Source organism: Vipera ursinii (genome assembly GCF_947247035.1).
Source record: "Vipera ursinii genome assembly, chromosome: 2".
In the NCBI taxonomy this organism is placed as follows: Eukaryota; Metazoa; Chordata; class Lepidosauria; order Squamata; family Viperidae; genus Vipera; species Vipera ursinii.
Window position 1 is genome coordinate 91,605,021 of NC_139513.1, and position 18,198 is coordinate 91,623,218.

The following is an 18,198-nucleotide window of genomic DNA, read 5'->3' on the forward strand; positions in this document are numbered from 1 at the left end:
TTTGTTTTCAAAAATAAAGATAAAGATTTCCTTTTCCAGTCATGTCCGACACTAGGAGGTGATGCTCATCTCAGTTTCTTAGCGGAGGGAGCCAGCTTAGTCCAAAGACATTTCCGTGGTCAGCATGGCGATAAGCCAAAGGCTCACGGAATACTGTTACCTTCCCACCAAAGTGGTACCTATTTATCTACTCGCATTTGCATGCTTTCGAATGGCTAGGACGGCAGGAACTGGAAGAGGAAAGGGAGCTCATCCCATTGTGCGGTGCTTGGGTCTCAAACACTGCTGAACAGACTAAAAAAAAAAGTGGAGAAGCATGTTTGCCTTTAATAATTTTAATAATTTTGATTTTTACAAGGGAATATTAATTAAGCAATTCAGGTTTTAATATGTGACTTCACCCCCTTACAAGTCTATGATCTTTCCCTCTCCCCCTCTCTCTTTCTATATATACACATACTCTCTCTGTGTATAATATATACATAATATATACATACACATTTATGTATACAATTACATATATAGGACACACACACACACACACACACACACACACACACACAAGTGTATTATTGCTGTGACAGTTGGACTTAAAATGTATGCATTGCACTCAAAAATACTAGCAGTGTATTCTTTGTCCTCCTTGCTTTTTTTCTTAATCTCTCTGTAGGTAGGTAGGAAGGAGGCAAATGTAAATCTGAATGTCACCACAGAATTAATGGCTTAGTAAACAAGCTGAATTAATCCACCATTAGGTATACAACTGTTTTTCAAAGTTCTGCCTGCATCTTGAAGACAACAGCAAATTAGCTGACAAGAGGGACATCTAGTGTTAACCTGGCTGAAGTACTATTTTCTTCCAAAAGTGATGAATTCACTTGGTTACAAAGACTCCTAGATCAAGCTGGTACAGAAATGGCAATAAGTTAAACCTTATTCTGCAGGGGTTCATTTAAGGATAAGACAAACTTCAATTAAAAGATGTTTCAGATATCTGTGCCTTCCTTTGGAAAGTGGCAGCCACAACTGTGAGATTTATTATTATGTATTCACAAGAAAAAGGACAGGGCTCTGATCTTACGGTTGTGGCCATCATCTTAATTTTTTGACCCCCTGCAAACCCTCCTATTTATAAAGAACAGTACATCAGACAGGTTTTTTGGTAAAACTGTTAGCTTTCTTAACAAGTTCTCAAGGAAACAGAACTTTCATAAGAGCATAATCGGTGTCCAGCTGTTTCAGACTCCTGGTCCATTTGGTTGAGCCAAGTGTTCTCACAATGCCTAACCAGCTGTGCAAGGAAGCTCACTAGCTTCTCATCAGATGCCCTTCAGAGGCATGTGCTGCCAACAAGGATAATTAAATTTGAAAAATAATTTAATATATAAGCAAGCAAGCAAATGAATATTAGCCACTGATCCCTGGGACTTCTATGACTTGCTCTAACCAGCACCACATCTCATGGTAACAAATTCCAAACTTTACTTACAAGTTAGATAAACAAAAAAATTATTTTGCCTGCCCTGGTTCTTCCATGATTCAATTTCATGTTATTTATGAATTTATTAAAAGTGAACATTGTACTTTTTTTTAGCACTGCTGAAGATTTTTGTTTCTCCTGCCTTGAAACTAAATCCTGGCTGGGCATGGAAAGCTGAGATCTCAGTTCTGCAAGTTCGGTAGGACTGACCGCAGCTGTTTACTGGTAACCCATGCTTCCCTGCAAGTCTTATTTAAAAATGAAGAGACAGTTAAGGTAACAAGGAGAAGGAAAATCCTGCAGCCCCTGTCACGTGAAAATCCAATGCTGGTGATAGTTTTCCAGAACAGAGTGGCTGCTGTGGATAGGCACAGGACAGGGAATGTGCTTTTAGAAACCTACAAATACTCAGTTTGTGACAGGTGCTGTATAAATCAGGCAGTTGACCAATTACATCAAATAACATTTTAAAGAAGAGGAAGGAGGAGGAGTGCTTCCTGTCCCCAGTAAAGTTAACTAGGCGCAGTTACACTTTTGTCTTCTTGAGTAGCTGTTTTGGGTTGCTTTATAGTTACTAACTTCATGTACCGCTCCACAAACTGCAGTAATGCAGGTTTAAAAATAAAGATTATGTGGTTATTCATGGCCAAGCAGAGGTGGAGATTATGCAGTGAAAAATAGCTATGCAAGAGAACCTACAAGGAGTTTTCTGCCTGCAAAGTCTCCCCCATCCAGTACAAAAGAGGAAATAGCGGGGGGGATGTCACAAAATAGCTTATTTTTACTCTTAGTAGTAAGCATGAAATTTGAGTAGAATGAAGAAGCTGTAATCCTTGAAAAAAAACAAAAAACCCAACCACAAACGTAACCTGAGAAGAAAACAGACAAAAACAGGGGGGAAAGAACTTGGGGATGGATCACCCCTATTCACAGCTATTTCTAGGGTAAATTACTCATTGAGATTAGCTTAGGTGCCAAGGGACTCAAAATCAGTTTTAAAAACAATTATTCCCTACCCACTTTGCAAGAACAATGATTATGCAATTACTTCTGAAAACGATAGGGCAGAATTTACAAAATTGTAATCTTGTTCAGAACAAGCACAAGATTAAGGTGGTAATGAAATCCTTCAGAGGTTGCACTTCCATCAATAAACAGTGAAAGCAAGTTGCTATAGGAAACCAGTCGGTATTTATACGGTTAGACAGGCAAGTCTATCTGGAAGTAAACAAGTCTCTGGGATCGGATGAGTTTTCGGTTAAATACTCTAACACTTGAAGGCACAATGTTTGTGGTCATGTTTGAGATTAATGTTTATAACAACATCAAAGCCAAATATTTGGAATGAAGCAAGGATTTAATTATTACCCTAGAACTGCACATGTAGGAAGATTTGCTTTTTTTGTCTTCTAGAGGTTTTTTTATTGTTAAATCAGAACTGTGAAATCTCATTATTGTAGCTAACTGCCTGAAAATTATATATATATATATATATATATATATATATATATATATATATATATATATATATATATATATATATATATATATATATATAAAATAAAGGGAACACTTAAACAACACAATGTACTGTATTTAATAGTAGGATGTCTTATCTTGTGTTCCCTTTATTTTTTTGAGCAGTGTGTGTATGTGTACATATATATATATATATATTATATATATATGTTTTCTGAGGTTTTCGCGGGTGTTCGTATGTGGATCTCTGGCTATTCGGGTTCTTCCCCGCGTAGAACTAAAGGTGTAGGGGCGACGTTTCGACGGAATCCCATCCGTCATCATCAGGCTGGTGGCTTCTGCTTCCTTCTTCTGGGAGAAGCATGTGGCTGTTTGTTCCTCTTTTTTAAACTGCCAGAGGGGGTTTGTTCTGTGGGTGGAGGTGTGCTCTGATTGGGTGGGGGAGTAAGTGTGTTCTGATTGGGTGGGAGTGTGTTTTGAATGGTGGGTGTGTTCTGATTGGGTGGGGGTGTGTTTTGAGTGGATGGGCTGGTCTCTCTATATATATACTAATATATATATTAGTAACCACATCATCAAACAAACCTATTCAGAATTCACAATTGGAGCATAAATGACCAGGTTCAAATTATTCTACTTCAAACACATTATGTGAAGATCCATCTCTCTGGAGAAGGTTCTACAGTAATGCTGGGAAAGGTAGAAGGAAAAAGAAGAAGAGATGGATGGATTGAGTTATAGTGGCAATAAGTGCACCATTGGAAGAGCTGAAAGACCAGGTTAGGGACAGGTCATCATGGAGAAAGTCTCTCTGTGTGACCACTAAGAGTTGACAACATCTTGATGGCATGTAATCTCTCTCTCTCTCTCTCTCTCTCTCTCTCTCTCTCTCTCTCTCACACACACACACACACACACACACACACACACACACACACACACACACGACTGAAGGCAAAGTCTGTACATTTCTGGACTACAAATATACTGTACTGAAATATAAAGGAGCAACTGAATGTGATCCATCAATCTTAAAATATAGGTATTCTGGAAAACATGGAAAGTCCAATTAAATTAATGATCAGCTTTGATATTTTTGGCATCTGTTTCCTATCAACTGCAGAGCATTTGTCATATAAAATTCCACTCCCTTGATACAATTTCTATGGAGGTACCCAGAGCAGTCTTGTTCTATTTGAAGAATCTGATTGGACTTGATCAATCAATCAATCAATCAGAATAGAACTGGAAAGGACCTTGGAGGTCTTCTAGTCCAACCCCCTGCTCAGGCAGGAGACCCTATACCATCTCAGACAAGTGACTGTCTAGTCTCTTTTTAAAAACCTCCAGTGATGAAGCATCCACAATTTCTGAAGGCAAGCTGTTCTACTGGTTAATTGTTCTAACTGTCAGGAAATTTCTTCTTAGTTACAGGTTGCTTCTCTCCTTGATTAATTTCCATCCATTGTTTCTTGTCCTCCTGCCTACAGGTTCTTTGTAAATAAGTTTGCAGTGTATGCCTCCCAGCATACACAAAGGACAGCACAGCAGGAGGCTGATGAAGAGGGGCTGGACAGCTCCGGGCGATAACTGCTCACTCAGGATAAGCCTAATGACTTAAGCTGTTGACAGTCCCAGGCATGGTCAGCCTGGTGGGAAGCCAGGATCTACGCCCATTGTCACCTGCACTGGCAGGAAGCCCAGGTTTGAACTGATTGGATGCCATCCACCTGGGCAGGTACAAATAGACGCCAGGCTTCCCTGTTTCCCCAGTTCGTTCTGTTCAGAATAAACTCATCTTTACCCCAGCTCTGTGTCCGTCTCTATGTGAAGCACGCGAGTTGACCCCTTCCTCTTTGTGGCAACTTCTCAAATACCAGAATACTGCTAGTTCTTCTTTTCTTTAGACTAGCCAAACCTAAATCCTGAAACAGTTCTTCATATGTTTTAGTCTCCAGGCCTTTATCTTAGTTGCTCTTCTTTCACTTTTGCCAAAGTCTCAACATCTTTTTTGTAATGTGGTGACCAAAACTGGATACAATTACTAAGGCTTTATAAAGCGGTACTAATACTTCACGTGCTTTTGATTCTATGCCTCTGTTTATACAACTAAGGATTTTATTAGCTTTTTTGGCGGCTGCTGCACCCTGCTGGCTCATATTTAATAATAATAATAATAATAATAATAATAATAATAATAATAATAATAATAATAATAATAATAAGTAGTAGTAGTAGTAGTAGTAGTAGTAGTAGTTGGAAGGGACCTTGGAGGTCATCTAGTCCAACCCCCTGCTCAGGCAGGAAACCCTATACCATTTCAGGCAAATGGCTGTCCAGTCTCTTCTTAAAAACCTCCAGTGTTGGAGCATTTACCACCTCTGGAGGCAGGTTGTTCCACTGGTTAATTGTTCTAACTGTCAGGAAGTTTCTCCTTAGTTTAAGTGATCGTCCACTAGGACTCTAAGGTCCCTTTCACAGTTACTGTTTTTGAGCCAGGTTTTGCTTAATATGTACTCGTGCCTTTGGTTTTTCCTGCCTAAGCGTAAAACCTTGTTGTTGGATAGAGCCCATTGTTCAAATCAGTCAAGATCTTTTTGAATCCTGAGCTTGTCTTCTGGGATGTTGGCTATTCTTGCCAGCTTAGTATCATCTGCAAATTTGATGAGTTCCCCTTCTATTCCCTCATCTAAGTCATTTATTAAAATATTGAAGAGTACTGGGCCTCAGACAGAACACTGTGGCACCCTACTGGTTACTTCCCTCCATTAGATGTAGTACAACTTGTTGAGTGTGGTTTGTCAGCCACTTACAAATCCATCTGGTGATGATGCAGTCTATCCTATATTTTTCTAGCTTACCAAGAATAGGTTATGGTCTACTTTGTCAAATGCCTTGCTGAAGTCTAAATATACTATGTCCCACACATTTCACTGGTCCACTAATTGAGTCACTTTTAGTCACTGATGAAGTAGACAGTGTCTTCATGTCTATCTTTGGCCACTATCTTTAGATCCATGATTCTCCTGGTTGGTGAAGGCCTCCTGGGAAGTGACAGGAGGCTGGGTTCTAGTGGTGGTGAATTCTTTCTTGAGAGATTGTCCCTTCATCTTTTAAAATGGTGTTGGTTCACTAACCTCAATCATGCTGGACAACTTGCTTCCAGTATCCAACCTTCAGTTTTTAGGGAAGGTTATAAAAAAGTGGTCACATAATAACTTCAGGGGATCCTGAATGAAGTATATTATCTGAACCTCCTGCAGTCTTACTTTCAGTCCAAGGTGTGAGACTTAAACAGCATTAAAGATGAAATGTTTCTACTACACAATAACATTTTAGGCACGAATAGTGAATAGAAATGAACTGGAACTGGATACTCTGAATCAAAAAATTATGTTGTTTTCTACTCAGGACATGAAAACCAATGGCATTGTTTTTATAATCAGAAAAGATACAGCAAAGATAATACTTGGATATATAATGCCATCAATGACCAGATAATATCAATTATATTTTTGCAGACAACTCTTTAATATGATGATTATCCAAAGTCATTCTCCAACCATTGATGCAGAGAAAGAGGAGGCTGATGGGTTTTATGGTCAGGTTCAATCTAAAGTTGACAGAATATGTTTGTGGTTGGATACCAGAATGCCAAAGTTGCAAATATTAAGGAGGTTTGGATATATAGTAGTCCTAGGAATCAGGAATGAATCAAGAGAATGTCTTATCAGTTTCTGCCGATCTGATTATTTTTTTCATTGCTAAGTCTTCAAACAAGCAAAATAAAATGTACAGTATATTACCAGATGGAGCACAGAAAAATGAAATGTGTTATATTATTCATAAAAGTATGTAGAATAGTTCAATTAGCAAGGTCTGATCAGGTACTGATTGTGGAACAGACCACCATATGCTCTTTTAGGACTTCAAAGTTCCAAGTCACAGCAGAAGAAAACCAACCAGTTTTCATCCTATGATCCTGAGCATGTACCCATCCTTTCCAGGGCAAACATCAGGAACTGCTTTGAAGTTCTGAATGTTGTTCATAAAATACCAGAGGAACCGTTGGGAATGATTCTACATCTCTACCAAACCTCCCTTGTAGCAGTTAGACATCCCAAATCCTGATTCTTCCAATTACCCTACAGTCATACCCAGAGTCTGATTTGATAATGTTATTACAATTACACTTACTATACCTTCATGATCTCCTAATTAGACTTTGGAATCCTACATCCAGTTCTTCCATCTTGAGGGAAAGTATTTTACTGTTGCCCTTGTCTCTCATCTGAAGGGAGGCTTGTAGCATCAACAACAATGATTTCCTAGTGTCCCAGTCCAATTCACTGCCATCTCCTCGCATTCAAGCAGCTCACCCTCTTTTGAATTCTTCATTGTAAGTAAACAAATCCTCTTTCTCAGTTCTTGAGTAACCTCTAAATCCAGTTTTAATTCACTGTTCAGTTCTTGTCTCCAAGTTTGGAGAAGAAAACCCCCTACAAGTTTCCCCACTAACAGCAATGAATACTGTGAAGATTTTATTCAGATTTTCTCCACTGTACAGTTGAACCCAATAGTCAAAAGAATAACCATTGATCTGCAAATATCAGTACGGTCAGCAGAGATTATTGTATCGCATAGTGTTCTATTTTTAGAGCTATGTCACTTTCTGACTTTTTAGGAAGGCTTTAACATTTCAGAGAAGGATTCTATGTGGCCCATCTGCATTTTTAAACAAATACCACAATAGCTGCATAAGCAAAACCTTACTGTCTCATATGGAAAAGCTCTCACTGCTAATTCCTGATGAAAAGCAGAAAGCTAGAGCTACTGCGTGGGTGGAGTGAGACAGATACTATTGCATCTGATTTTTCTTTCTTTCTCTAAATGAAAATCTGTTAAAGGATGGCATATCAGTGTTTCTGCTGATGTAGGAATTTGCCCAACTTGGTAGACCTTGTATATATATTGCCCTAGTCTTCCTAGCATTTCCAGTCAGCACTGAAGAGAGAGCACCAGAATAGAAGACCGACAAAGAAATCTGACATTTGTTTCTTACCTCCTTTTCATTTAGCGGGTTTCCAGAAAATTTTATTTGGGGGAAAGTTGGAAAGTTGGTATTACAACATTATAAAATCACAAAATAGATTTCTCAGGATATGTTTCTTAGGAGGAAAACATAAATAAGCAAGAACCTAAGGCTCCAAATATTGATATTTCTACATGAGTATGTATGTTGGTTTCTATATCTTAAAGGTAAGAGCCAGTTTAATATTATGGTTAAGGCATCTGGCTAGAAAGGGGAATATTGTGAGTTCTACTTCGGTCCTAGGCACAAAGCCAGCTGGGTGCTTTGGATCAATCATTTACTCTCAGTCCTAGGAATGAGGCAGTGGCAAACCACTTCTGAAAAACCTTGCCAAGAAAACTGCAGGGACCTGTCAAGCAATATCTAAGAATTGGACACAATTCAACGGAAGGAAAAAAAAATTCTATGCCCTCAAGTTGAGCTCATCTTCACGTAACTGTTCCCATTCCAGGTTTATCAGTGTTAACAGATTTATTAGTTCTCTGTAACCTACTTAGTATTCACAATGTTTTCATCTAGGCAGAGTCAAACTATTTTTATCATATAGATTCCCATAGAAGAAAAAAACCCCTATATTTACATTGTTTCCATTCATTATCTCAGTGGTGTTTTTCCAATGGCCTAGTACCCTGAGAGGCGCAGAGGTTAAAATGCAGTATTGCAGGGAAACTCTGCCCCCAGCCAGGAGTTCAATTCAGACGAGACTCAAGGTCGACTCACCCTTCCACCCTTCCAAGGTCAGCAAAATGACCCTGATTGTTCGGGGCAATATGCTGATGTTGTAAACTGTCCAAAGACTGCTGTAAAGTGCTATGGGATGGTATGTAAACGAAAATGTATTGCTATTGCTAATATCGCACCAAAAGTCAACGTGGGTCATTTGATTTGGCTTAATGTGAAATACATTACCCAACCATTGTTATTAATAAACAATGTTTAGGGCTCAATGCATTGTGCAAAACCAACCAATTCTTATGGCATTAACCAACCTTACAGCTAGATGGGCAGCCAATAAATAAAATATAAATAAATAAAATTCTGGCTATTACAATATCTACCCCTCAATCAGAATTCAGGGCTGGTATAGAACCAAATCCACACTGGTCACGCTTTTATAGATGATTTCTGGAATTTACTGATTTATTGATTTATCTCTATATGCTGCACATTTCGCTATCCAGGCATAACTAGGATAGGGGAAGCAACCCCCTCTTAATTCTGCTTGATATCTCATTGGCTTTTGATACTATAGTATCCTGAACTGCTGCAAGGATTGGAAGTGCAGACACTGTTCTACAGTAGCTCTCTTCCTTCTTAAGTGGGCAGATCCAGTCAGTGGAAGCATGGCGAGAGGTTGAGGCTAGGATCCTCTGCATTTGTGGTGCTGCAGAAGTTGAGTTTTTCCCTATCTATGTAAATAGCAATAGCAATAGCACTTAGACGTATATACTGCTTCACACAGTGCTTTACAGCCCTCTCTAAGTAGTTTACAGAGTCAGACCCCAACAATCTGGGTCCTCATTTTACCGACCTCGGAAGGATGGGAGTCTGAGTCAAACTTGAGCCAGTCAGGATCAAACTTCTGGCAGTCGGCAGAATTAGCCTGCAATACTGCATTCCAACCACTGCACCACGACGGCCCCAGTAAAGCCACTGGGGAAGGTCATCTACTGACTCATATTCATTTATTTTACATAAATGTAAATAATGCTCAGCTGTCTATGTCACAAAGCCAAAGAGGAGATGTGGTTAAGATTCTACCTTTATGCATCAAGACTGTGATGGTCTAAATGGAGAGAACCTGACTTAGAGGTAATCCCAGCAAGATGGTTTTGAATGCAGATGTCTTCTTATTTTAGATAGATTCTGTCTATGGCTCTGGATTATGGATTTGCTCCTTTGTATAGATTTTTTTAAAAATTGATTCTATGCCATTAAGTCAATGTCACGTCCTACAGTCTCCCCATATAGATTTTTCTTCAAGACGTCTGCATAGAGATGGCTCTTAATCTGCCAGAACTCAATTCTGCTTGTAAGTAGGAAATAATTGTGTCTCGGAGAGTGTTTGTTGAGTTTCATCTTGTGTCCCAGTTATGATGTTTTCTGGGATCAGGAGGCTTTGCTGACAGCTGATTATATGCTTTCGCCACCATACCTTTTGCTCACTGCACTGGGGCTCTCCCTGAAGATCTCCTGGAAACTGCAAGTGGTTCAGAAAACAATACCTCAAGTAGTTAGGGATGGAAAATAGTGTGTTATGTAACACTCTGCTTTGAGAATTTCCCTGTCTACTGGTTTGTTTTTCCCAGGTGCAATTTAAGGTATCTTTAGATCCATCCAAATTCAGGACCTGAATAGCTGCAGCATTACCTTCCTTATTGGTATATGCTCATTATTTTAAATCCAAAAGAGGAGGCTTCCTCAGAATCCCTACTCTTAAGGATCATCACTTGCAGGGATCTAGATCAGACATGTCAAACTTGCACCATCATGTGATGTCGCGCAATGTATTGGGAGAGTTTTGCCATTGCTGGCAATGGGGTGGGCGTGGCTTCTGGATGATGTGTCTGGCCCGTGGGCCAGCAGTTTGACACCCCTGATCTAGATCAAGCCTTCCAAGACTCTGTTATCTTTCTCTGGAAAAAGTTATCAGATGCCATCTGACTGTTAGTTTTTCATAAAGCCATCATATTTTTCATAAAGCCATTGTTTTAGCAAGTATGTGGATCATGAAGGATTAGTCTTGTCTCTTCATATACTTTATTGTGTATATGGATTATAGTTATTTTTTGTCCCTGGGAAATGTAACTGTTACATTATGTTCTTGTTTTTAATCTTATTACTGCTTTGGTGGTCTTAAACCTCTTAGAGTCATATATTAATTGACTGCCATATGAGCTTGGTAAAACTAATTGACTACATGCAAACTACAGTGAAGCAAACCATAGTTCATAGCACAATAAGGCAATTTTCCCCAGTATCATAAAAGGGAAGATTGCCTTATTGGAAATATGTTACATGTCAATTTCCATAATTCCTAGCCAGTATTAACCTGAACCTTCATAATAATATATTGCAAAAAGGATCAAAGATACTTAAATGTTATTATTATTCACAGCTTATTTATTTTTTAGCAAAAGGCAATCACTACATATTGTAGATATTCAAGCTATAGAGGATAAAATAAAATGACCCTATCTGTAACTCACGTTAATTACAATAAAATCCGGGCCTCTTTACTTGCTACATTTTTTACTGACTGAGATGAAACAATATCTGAGTAGCTGAACAACAAATTGTAAATAATGCCAGACTTTTTTAGTACGAAGTAGAAGCATCAGCTACTTTTATTATTTGTTTTTAGCTGCTTATAATCTAACAGAACCTAGTTTTATAGAGTGCTACAAGCAGAGCAAAAAAGAGCTGTAGCTTAAGCAGGTCAATGTGCAGGGGCTGTACTCCATAAGAATCAAAAGATGACAAGTAGTTTCTCAGCTATATCCAATTTCTGGATCTTTCAGGAGATGCATGTAGGTAGCCAGAGGTAGCTCTGTATGTGTGTGTGTGTGTGTGTGTGTGTGTGTGTGTGTGTGTGTGTATTTTTATTTTTATTTTTATTTTTATTTTATTTTATTTTAATTCCATTTATATCCCGCCCTTCTCTGAAGACTCAGGGCGGCTTACAAGCTTAGTAGTAGCCTTCATTCTATGTATATGTCTGCTTATTAGGGCTTTCATACACCCCCCAAGCGGCATTATTACAAAGTCAGCTTAATTGCCACCAACAATCTGGGTCCTCATTTTACCTACCTTGGAAGGATGGAAGGCTGAGTCAAACTTGAGCCTGGTGGGATGCGAACCTGCACTAATTGCAGGCAGCTGGTGTTACTTAAGGAGGCATTAGCCCACTGCTCCACCAAGGCATATAGATAGATAGATAGATAGATAGATAGATAGATAGATAGATAGATAGATAGATAGATGAGAGAGAGAGAGAGAGAGAGAGAGAGAGAGAGAGAGAGAGAGAGAGAGAGAGAGAGAGAGGTAAAATGTAATATAAGAATAACAGGGAAGCATCTCTTTGTAGCTCCCGATTAATTCCTGTGCTGAACTATGTTGTTACCAAAACTTAAAAGAGATGCAAGGAATGTGGTGTGCTCTGTTAGTTTGGAAGCAGTCCAGTACTTTTCTTCTTCCACAAAGGGAGAAGCAACTCTGTCTGCAGTCTTTCCAGAACGAATTTGTGCATAATTAAGATTAGTTTGGGTACCCGAAGAGACTATGGGGGGGCTCTTGACTCTGTAGGGTAAGTGTTTTGTAGCCATATTCCATGTCAAACCTTTGCTATGTTCTCTTTGGAATTAATTCATAAAAAGCTTCCCTTCCCCAGCCATGAAAGACATTTGCTTACCTGGTGACAAGGGATTCACAGAAAGGCTCCTGCGTATGAATTGTCTGCTTCAGTTCAGCAGTTAACAGCACGTCTGACCCAACCAATCTGCTGATCCAACCAATCTGCTGATCTAGAAAGAGTTGACTGAATAGCCTGACTCATATTTGGAGAGAGAGAGAGAGAGAGAGAGAGAGAGAGGGAGGGAGGGAGGGAGGAAGAAGAAGAAGAAGAAGAAGAAGAAGAAGAAGAAGAAGAAGAAGAAGAAGAAGAAGAAGAAGAAGAAGAAGAAGAAGAAGAAGAAGAAGAAGAAGAAAGGAAGAAGACTCTGTCTACATATTTTTCTTCTGGATGCTCTCAGAACATATGTTAAGACATTGCTTTATAACTACTAGGCAGATTTCTACTATGTGGACAATTGAAAAAGGAACAGTGAGATAACCTACTGGGGTTTGCAACATTTATGCCCGATGAGTAACTTAATACTGACATGATAGCTGGAATTGGCCCTTAGTTCTGTGGAGAGTGTTCCACTATCTGTAGACTGAAGAAGGAAAATAAATTATGGCTTATTGAGTTGCAGGGAAAAACAAAACAAAACTATTGGCTTTCTTCCCCCGTTTTCTGAGCAATCATGTGTCCATGCAAGCCACATCAAATAATGTTATCTTTGCTCAAGCCTCTTCAGTTTAAAATGGAAAGTGTCATTAGTCACTACAGCCAACAAAAGACATCAAACAGATGGTCAGTGACCTACCACAACATATGAATCATTCTGATCTCTTCTTCAGACACATGCTCTTGCTTCTGTACCTGAGAGCATTCAAAAGACACAATTTGGGCAGGTAGGAATTGCTTTGGATTTCAGCAAAAGGCAACGCAGAAGATTCTATACAAAGTAAGTGACCATGTGAAAATGTATTAGATGTTATACTTACATCAAGGAAATCCAGATTCAGGACCTTTGCTGTTAGCTAAATAGTTACACTTAGGCCTGTTGCTGTGGTGTATCTCAGCTACATTTAGTTGCTACAAGAAGAAAAGGATATGCTGATATTGTTTGGAAAAAATTCTGTATTATATCTGTAAACAGTTAAAGGATATATGTATTAACAAGTTAAACCGTTATACGTTGAGGGAAAACCAAATCTGACAGGAGAACACGCGGGAACTTTGACAGCTGTCAAAGTTCCCCGCACGGCGCAGGCGCAACCACTGACAGCTCGCGGCTGTCAAAACACCGAGCCATGCGGAAGCCTGAACTGTCAAGAACAGACGACGCGGATTGGTCCGGATAGACGCGGCGCCAAAATGGACGTTCCTGATTGGCCCTCACTGACAGCTGCCGGCTATAAAAGCCGGCAAGTTATTCTGTTGTTGCCTTGCTCTAAATAAACCTTTAGTTAAGTAACCTGTCGTCCCGAGTGGTCCTTCGGCTACTTCACTGGCAACGAGGGTGGGATCGCTCCAGAGCTGAAGTCACGGCCGCGGAAGAGAGTTCCCGGCCAGAGCTGTCACTGGAAGTTTTAACTTCCAACGGAGCGAGACCTAGGACCGGACGACATGGCAAACTTCGGGCGCGTGAGGGAATTCGACACCCGCCATCCCGAAAGATGGCAATCACACCTGGGGCAAGTCGAGGGATTTCTCCTCGTCAGCAAAATCACCGATGACAGAGCAAAGGCCGCCGCGCTTCTATACATCAGCGGACCCCCAGTCTACGACGCTGCCGTTGGGCTGTTCAGCCCGGTACCCATCACCGAGGTCTCCTACGCGGACCTGGTAGACCAGCTGACGAAGCATTATATGCCAGCCCGATCCGAACTGTACTGGCGGGTACAATTCGCCCAGAAGAAACAACGTCCAGACGAACCCGCAAACGATTTCATCGCCGGGGTCCAACACGCCGCGCGGAACTGCCACTTCCCCGACCTAGAAGACCGCATCAGAGACCAGGTGGTGATCGGGTTGAGGGACGAACGCCTACAGAAGAAGCTGACATCCAAAACCGACATGAGCCTGGCGGAGTTGACCAGAGAAATCATGGCCTACGAGTATAACCACAAGAAGAGACCGACTACCACGACCCCAGAGAGCCCAGCGACCGTCTTCCAAGAGAGCGCAACCCTCAGCGACAGCGATGAGTCGGTGGACTTCACCGACGGCGAAGCCCTTCAGCGCAGAATGGAACACAGACAACCGAGAAGAAGCGACACTTCGGATCGCCGAAGGTCCAGGAACCCCCCTCCGCCACCGCCGCGTTACGAGCAACGGGCCGCCTGCGCCAGCTGCAGGGGCAATCATGCCCGAGGAAACTGCCGGTTCCGAAACGCTAAGTGCCACAATTGTGGGAAGACTGGCCACATCAAACCGGTGTGCCGCAGCAAGGGCCGCGACAACGTCAATGATTTGGAGGCAAATTCCCCAGGTAGGCCAGCTACCCAGGCCAACAGAGGAAAAACGCCAAAGGCCCTGGTAGAAACAATTGACAGGGTAAACAGCCTAAGCTCAAAGGTTAGGATCAGGGTAAAAATTCAGGGGGTGCCCTGCCTCATGGAGGTGGATTCAGGGTCAGCAGTCTCCTTAATTTCATTTGAAACATATCAGGAGATCTGTCAACAAGGCAAGGGAAAAATTCCTCTGAGGCAAACCCAGGTCCACCTAGCAGACTTCCAGAAAACCCCTATTCCTCTGGCAGGGAGGGCTAAGGTTACAGTAGAGTACAAATCATTCAAGGGTCCCCTAGAAGTTCTGGTAACGCCCGGGAATCGCACCAACCTGATAGGGCTGAACTGGTTCGGGCCGTTAGGGATCGCCATAACGGGGGTAAATACTGTACAATCACCCAGTCTCGAAGCCGTTTGCAACAAGTATGCAGACGTCTTCGATGGCACACTAGGAAAATACACCGGTCCCCCCATCTCTTTACAATTAAACCCAGCAATCCAACCCATAAAGATAAGAGCTAGGAGAGTGCCCTTTGCCCTTAAAGAAAAAATTGAAAAGGAACTAGAGCGCCTCGTAGGGCTCGGGGTGCTTGAACCTACGGAGGGGGGAAGCTGGGAGACCCCAATAGTCACCCCGGTTAAACCTAACGGGGAAATAAGATTATGCGCGGACTATAAGGCGACCCTCAACCTAGCTCTCAGCCCCCATGCTTACCCGGTGCCAGCGGTAAGGGACGTTTTTGCTTCCATCCGCTCCGGCGCCATTTTTGCTAAACTTGATCTCACGCAGGCGTATTTGCAACTGCCTGTCACAAATGACACCGCGGAAGCCCAGACAATTGTCACCCACCGCGGTGCCTTTAAAGTAAAAAGGCTACAATTCGGCATATCGGCAGCCCCGGGTATCTTCCAGGGTATCATGGAGAAAACCCTGAAAGGAATACCCGGGGTCTGCCCCTATTTCGACGATGTTCTCATCGCCGGAGAAAATGAAGCAAATTTAGCTGACAGACTGTCAGCTGTGCTGAGCCGGCTTAGAGAAGCCGGCCTCAAACTTAAGCGGGAAAAGTGCTCCATTGGAGTCACATCCACAGAGTTCCTAGGGTACAAAATAGACGGCCAAGGTATCCACCCCACCACAGACAAACTAAGGGCTATTCAAACAGCACCAAGCCCAAGGAATAAACAAGAACTCCAAGCCTTTTTAGGATTATTAAACTTTTATCATGCCTTCCTTCCCCACAAAGCCACTATCGCAGAGCCTCTGCATAGACTCCTGGATAAGGGAACTGCCTGGTCCTGGACCAAAATACATGAAAATAGCTTCCAATCATTAAAAAAGATTATTTGCAATAGTTCAACGATCACCCTTTTCCGAGAAGATACACCAATATGCATCGCTTGCGACGCATCTCCCTATGGAATTGGGGCAGTATTAAGTCATGTATACAAGGACGGCACCCAAAGACCCATAGCCTTTTATTCACGCACTCTGTCAAAAGCAGAAAGGAATTACGCGCAAATAGACAGAGAAGCCCTAGCAATAGTCGCAGGGGTTAAAAAATTTCATGACTACCTTTATGGGAGACCCTTTACTATATACACAGATCACAAACCCCTATTAGGGATATTCACTTGGAATAAAATAACACCTCAGATTCTCTCACCGAGAATACTACGGTGGTCCACATTCTTATCAGCCTATTCTTATCAGTTAATCCATAAACCAGGAAAGGAATTAGGACACGCAGACTGCCTCAGCAGACTGCCAATTCAAAGCAAGGATCCAGACCCAGCCCCAGCTGGAATGATCCTAGCAATTTCGCAACTTCCAGACTGTCCCCTCTCTGCTAAGATGATAGCAAACAACTCAGCTAAGGACAAAATACTCAGCAGAATTCTCAGGTGGGCCACAACAGGGTGGCCAGCACAAAACCCACACCCCCAATTCCAGCCATACTTCAACAGGAAAAACGAAATATCTTCACATAGGGGATGCCTGCTATGGGGAAATCGGGTCATAATACCAAATAAGAACACAAATCAAACGTTAGACATCTTACACGAAGGACACCCTGGCATTGTCAAGATGAAAGCTATGGCCAGAAGTTATGTTTGGTGGCCTGGCATAGATAAGGAAATAGAAAAATATGTGGGAGGGTGCTACACCTGTCAAGCAACCCGGAACGAACCACCCCAGGCACCAATTCACAAATGGGAAACGACAAAAAACCCATGGTCACGCATACATTTAGATTTTGCAGGACCTATCCAGGGACAGAGTTTCCTAATTGTAGTGGACAGTTATTCTAAATGGTTAGAAGTCACCCCCCTTAGGAAAACAACGTCAGGAGCCACTATACAAGCCCTAAGGAAAATATTCGCCACACACGGCCTCCCAGACACCATAGTTTCAGACAATGGCCCTCAATTCACCTCTCGTGAATTTCAGATGTTCGCTATGAAGAATTGTATTAGGCTGGTCACGTCTGCACCCTTCCACCCATCGACAAACGGGATGGCTGAAATTATGGTACGTTCCACAAAAGAAGCTTTAAAAAAATTCGTCAAGGGGAACTGGCAGCGACGACTCAGCCAATTCCTAATGTCACAACACGCAACTCCATGCACAACAACGGGCAAATCACCAGCAGAACTAAGATGGGGGAGGAGGCTGATAACGCGGCTGGACAGACTACATCCTGACACATACCCGGAAGAAAACGAGCAAACCCCCCCCAACCGCACACTCAACCCAGGGCAAATGATATGGGCACGATCATACACAGATAAAAACAAATGGGTCCAAGGAACAGTGCTAAAACAAACAGGACCCATTTCTTATCTAATATCCACACAAACTCACGGCAACCTACGCCGCCATATCGACCAACTCAGACCCAGACAACCACCACACACCCCAGAACCCCAACCCGAGGAACTCAACCTGCAACCCCCTCCAGAAATACTACCGCTGCCAAACCAAGAGGAAGAGGGGCAAAGAGACGCACCACCAGCAGAACCAGACATCGCCCCACTTCCACGGCGTTCCAACAGGAACCGAAGGGCCCCCGCCTACCTAAAGGACTACCAGTGGGCAGGTTCCAACGACCAAGAGGGAGGAAACGCTCCAGGGGAGGGGTAAGGGGTGTATTATATCTGTAAACAGTTAAAGGATATATGTATTAACAAGTTAAACCGTTATACGTTGAGGGAAAACCAAATCTGACAGGAGAACACGTGGGAACATTGACAGCTGTCAAAGTTCCCCGCACGGCGCAGGCGCAACCACTGACAGCTCGCGGCTGTC

General features: G+C 42.0%; 1 protein-coding gene across 9 annotated transcripts in view; it reads right to left on the bottom strand.

Moving 5' to 3' along the window:
- FGF1 (fibroblast growth factor 1) overlaps positions 1-18,198 on the bottom strand; it is a 64,068-nt gene that overhangs the window by 24,597 nt on the left and 21,273 nt on the right. For 3 of the 9 annotated variants that reach the window (XM_083353594.1, XM_083353589.1, XM_083353590.1), the window contains 2 exons: positions 13,380-13,470; positions 13,199-13,254 (listed from right to left, as the gene is read on the bottom strand). The exons of 3 other annotated variants lie outside the window; for them this stretch is intronic. The gene's annotated coding sequence lies outside the window, so the exon portion shown is untranslated. Of the gene's footprint in view, positions 1-12,462; positions 12,555-13,198; positions 13,331-13,379; positions 13,471-18,198 lie in introns of those variants that run through there. 3 more of the 9 variants (XM_083353592.1, XM_083353593.1, XM_083353595.1) reach the window with 3 other exon arrangements.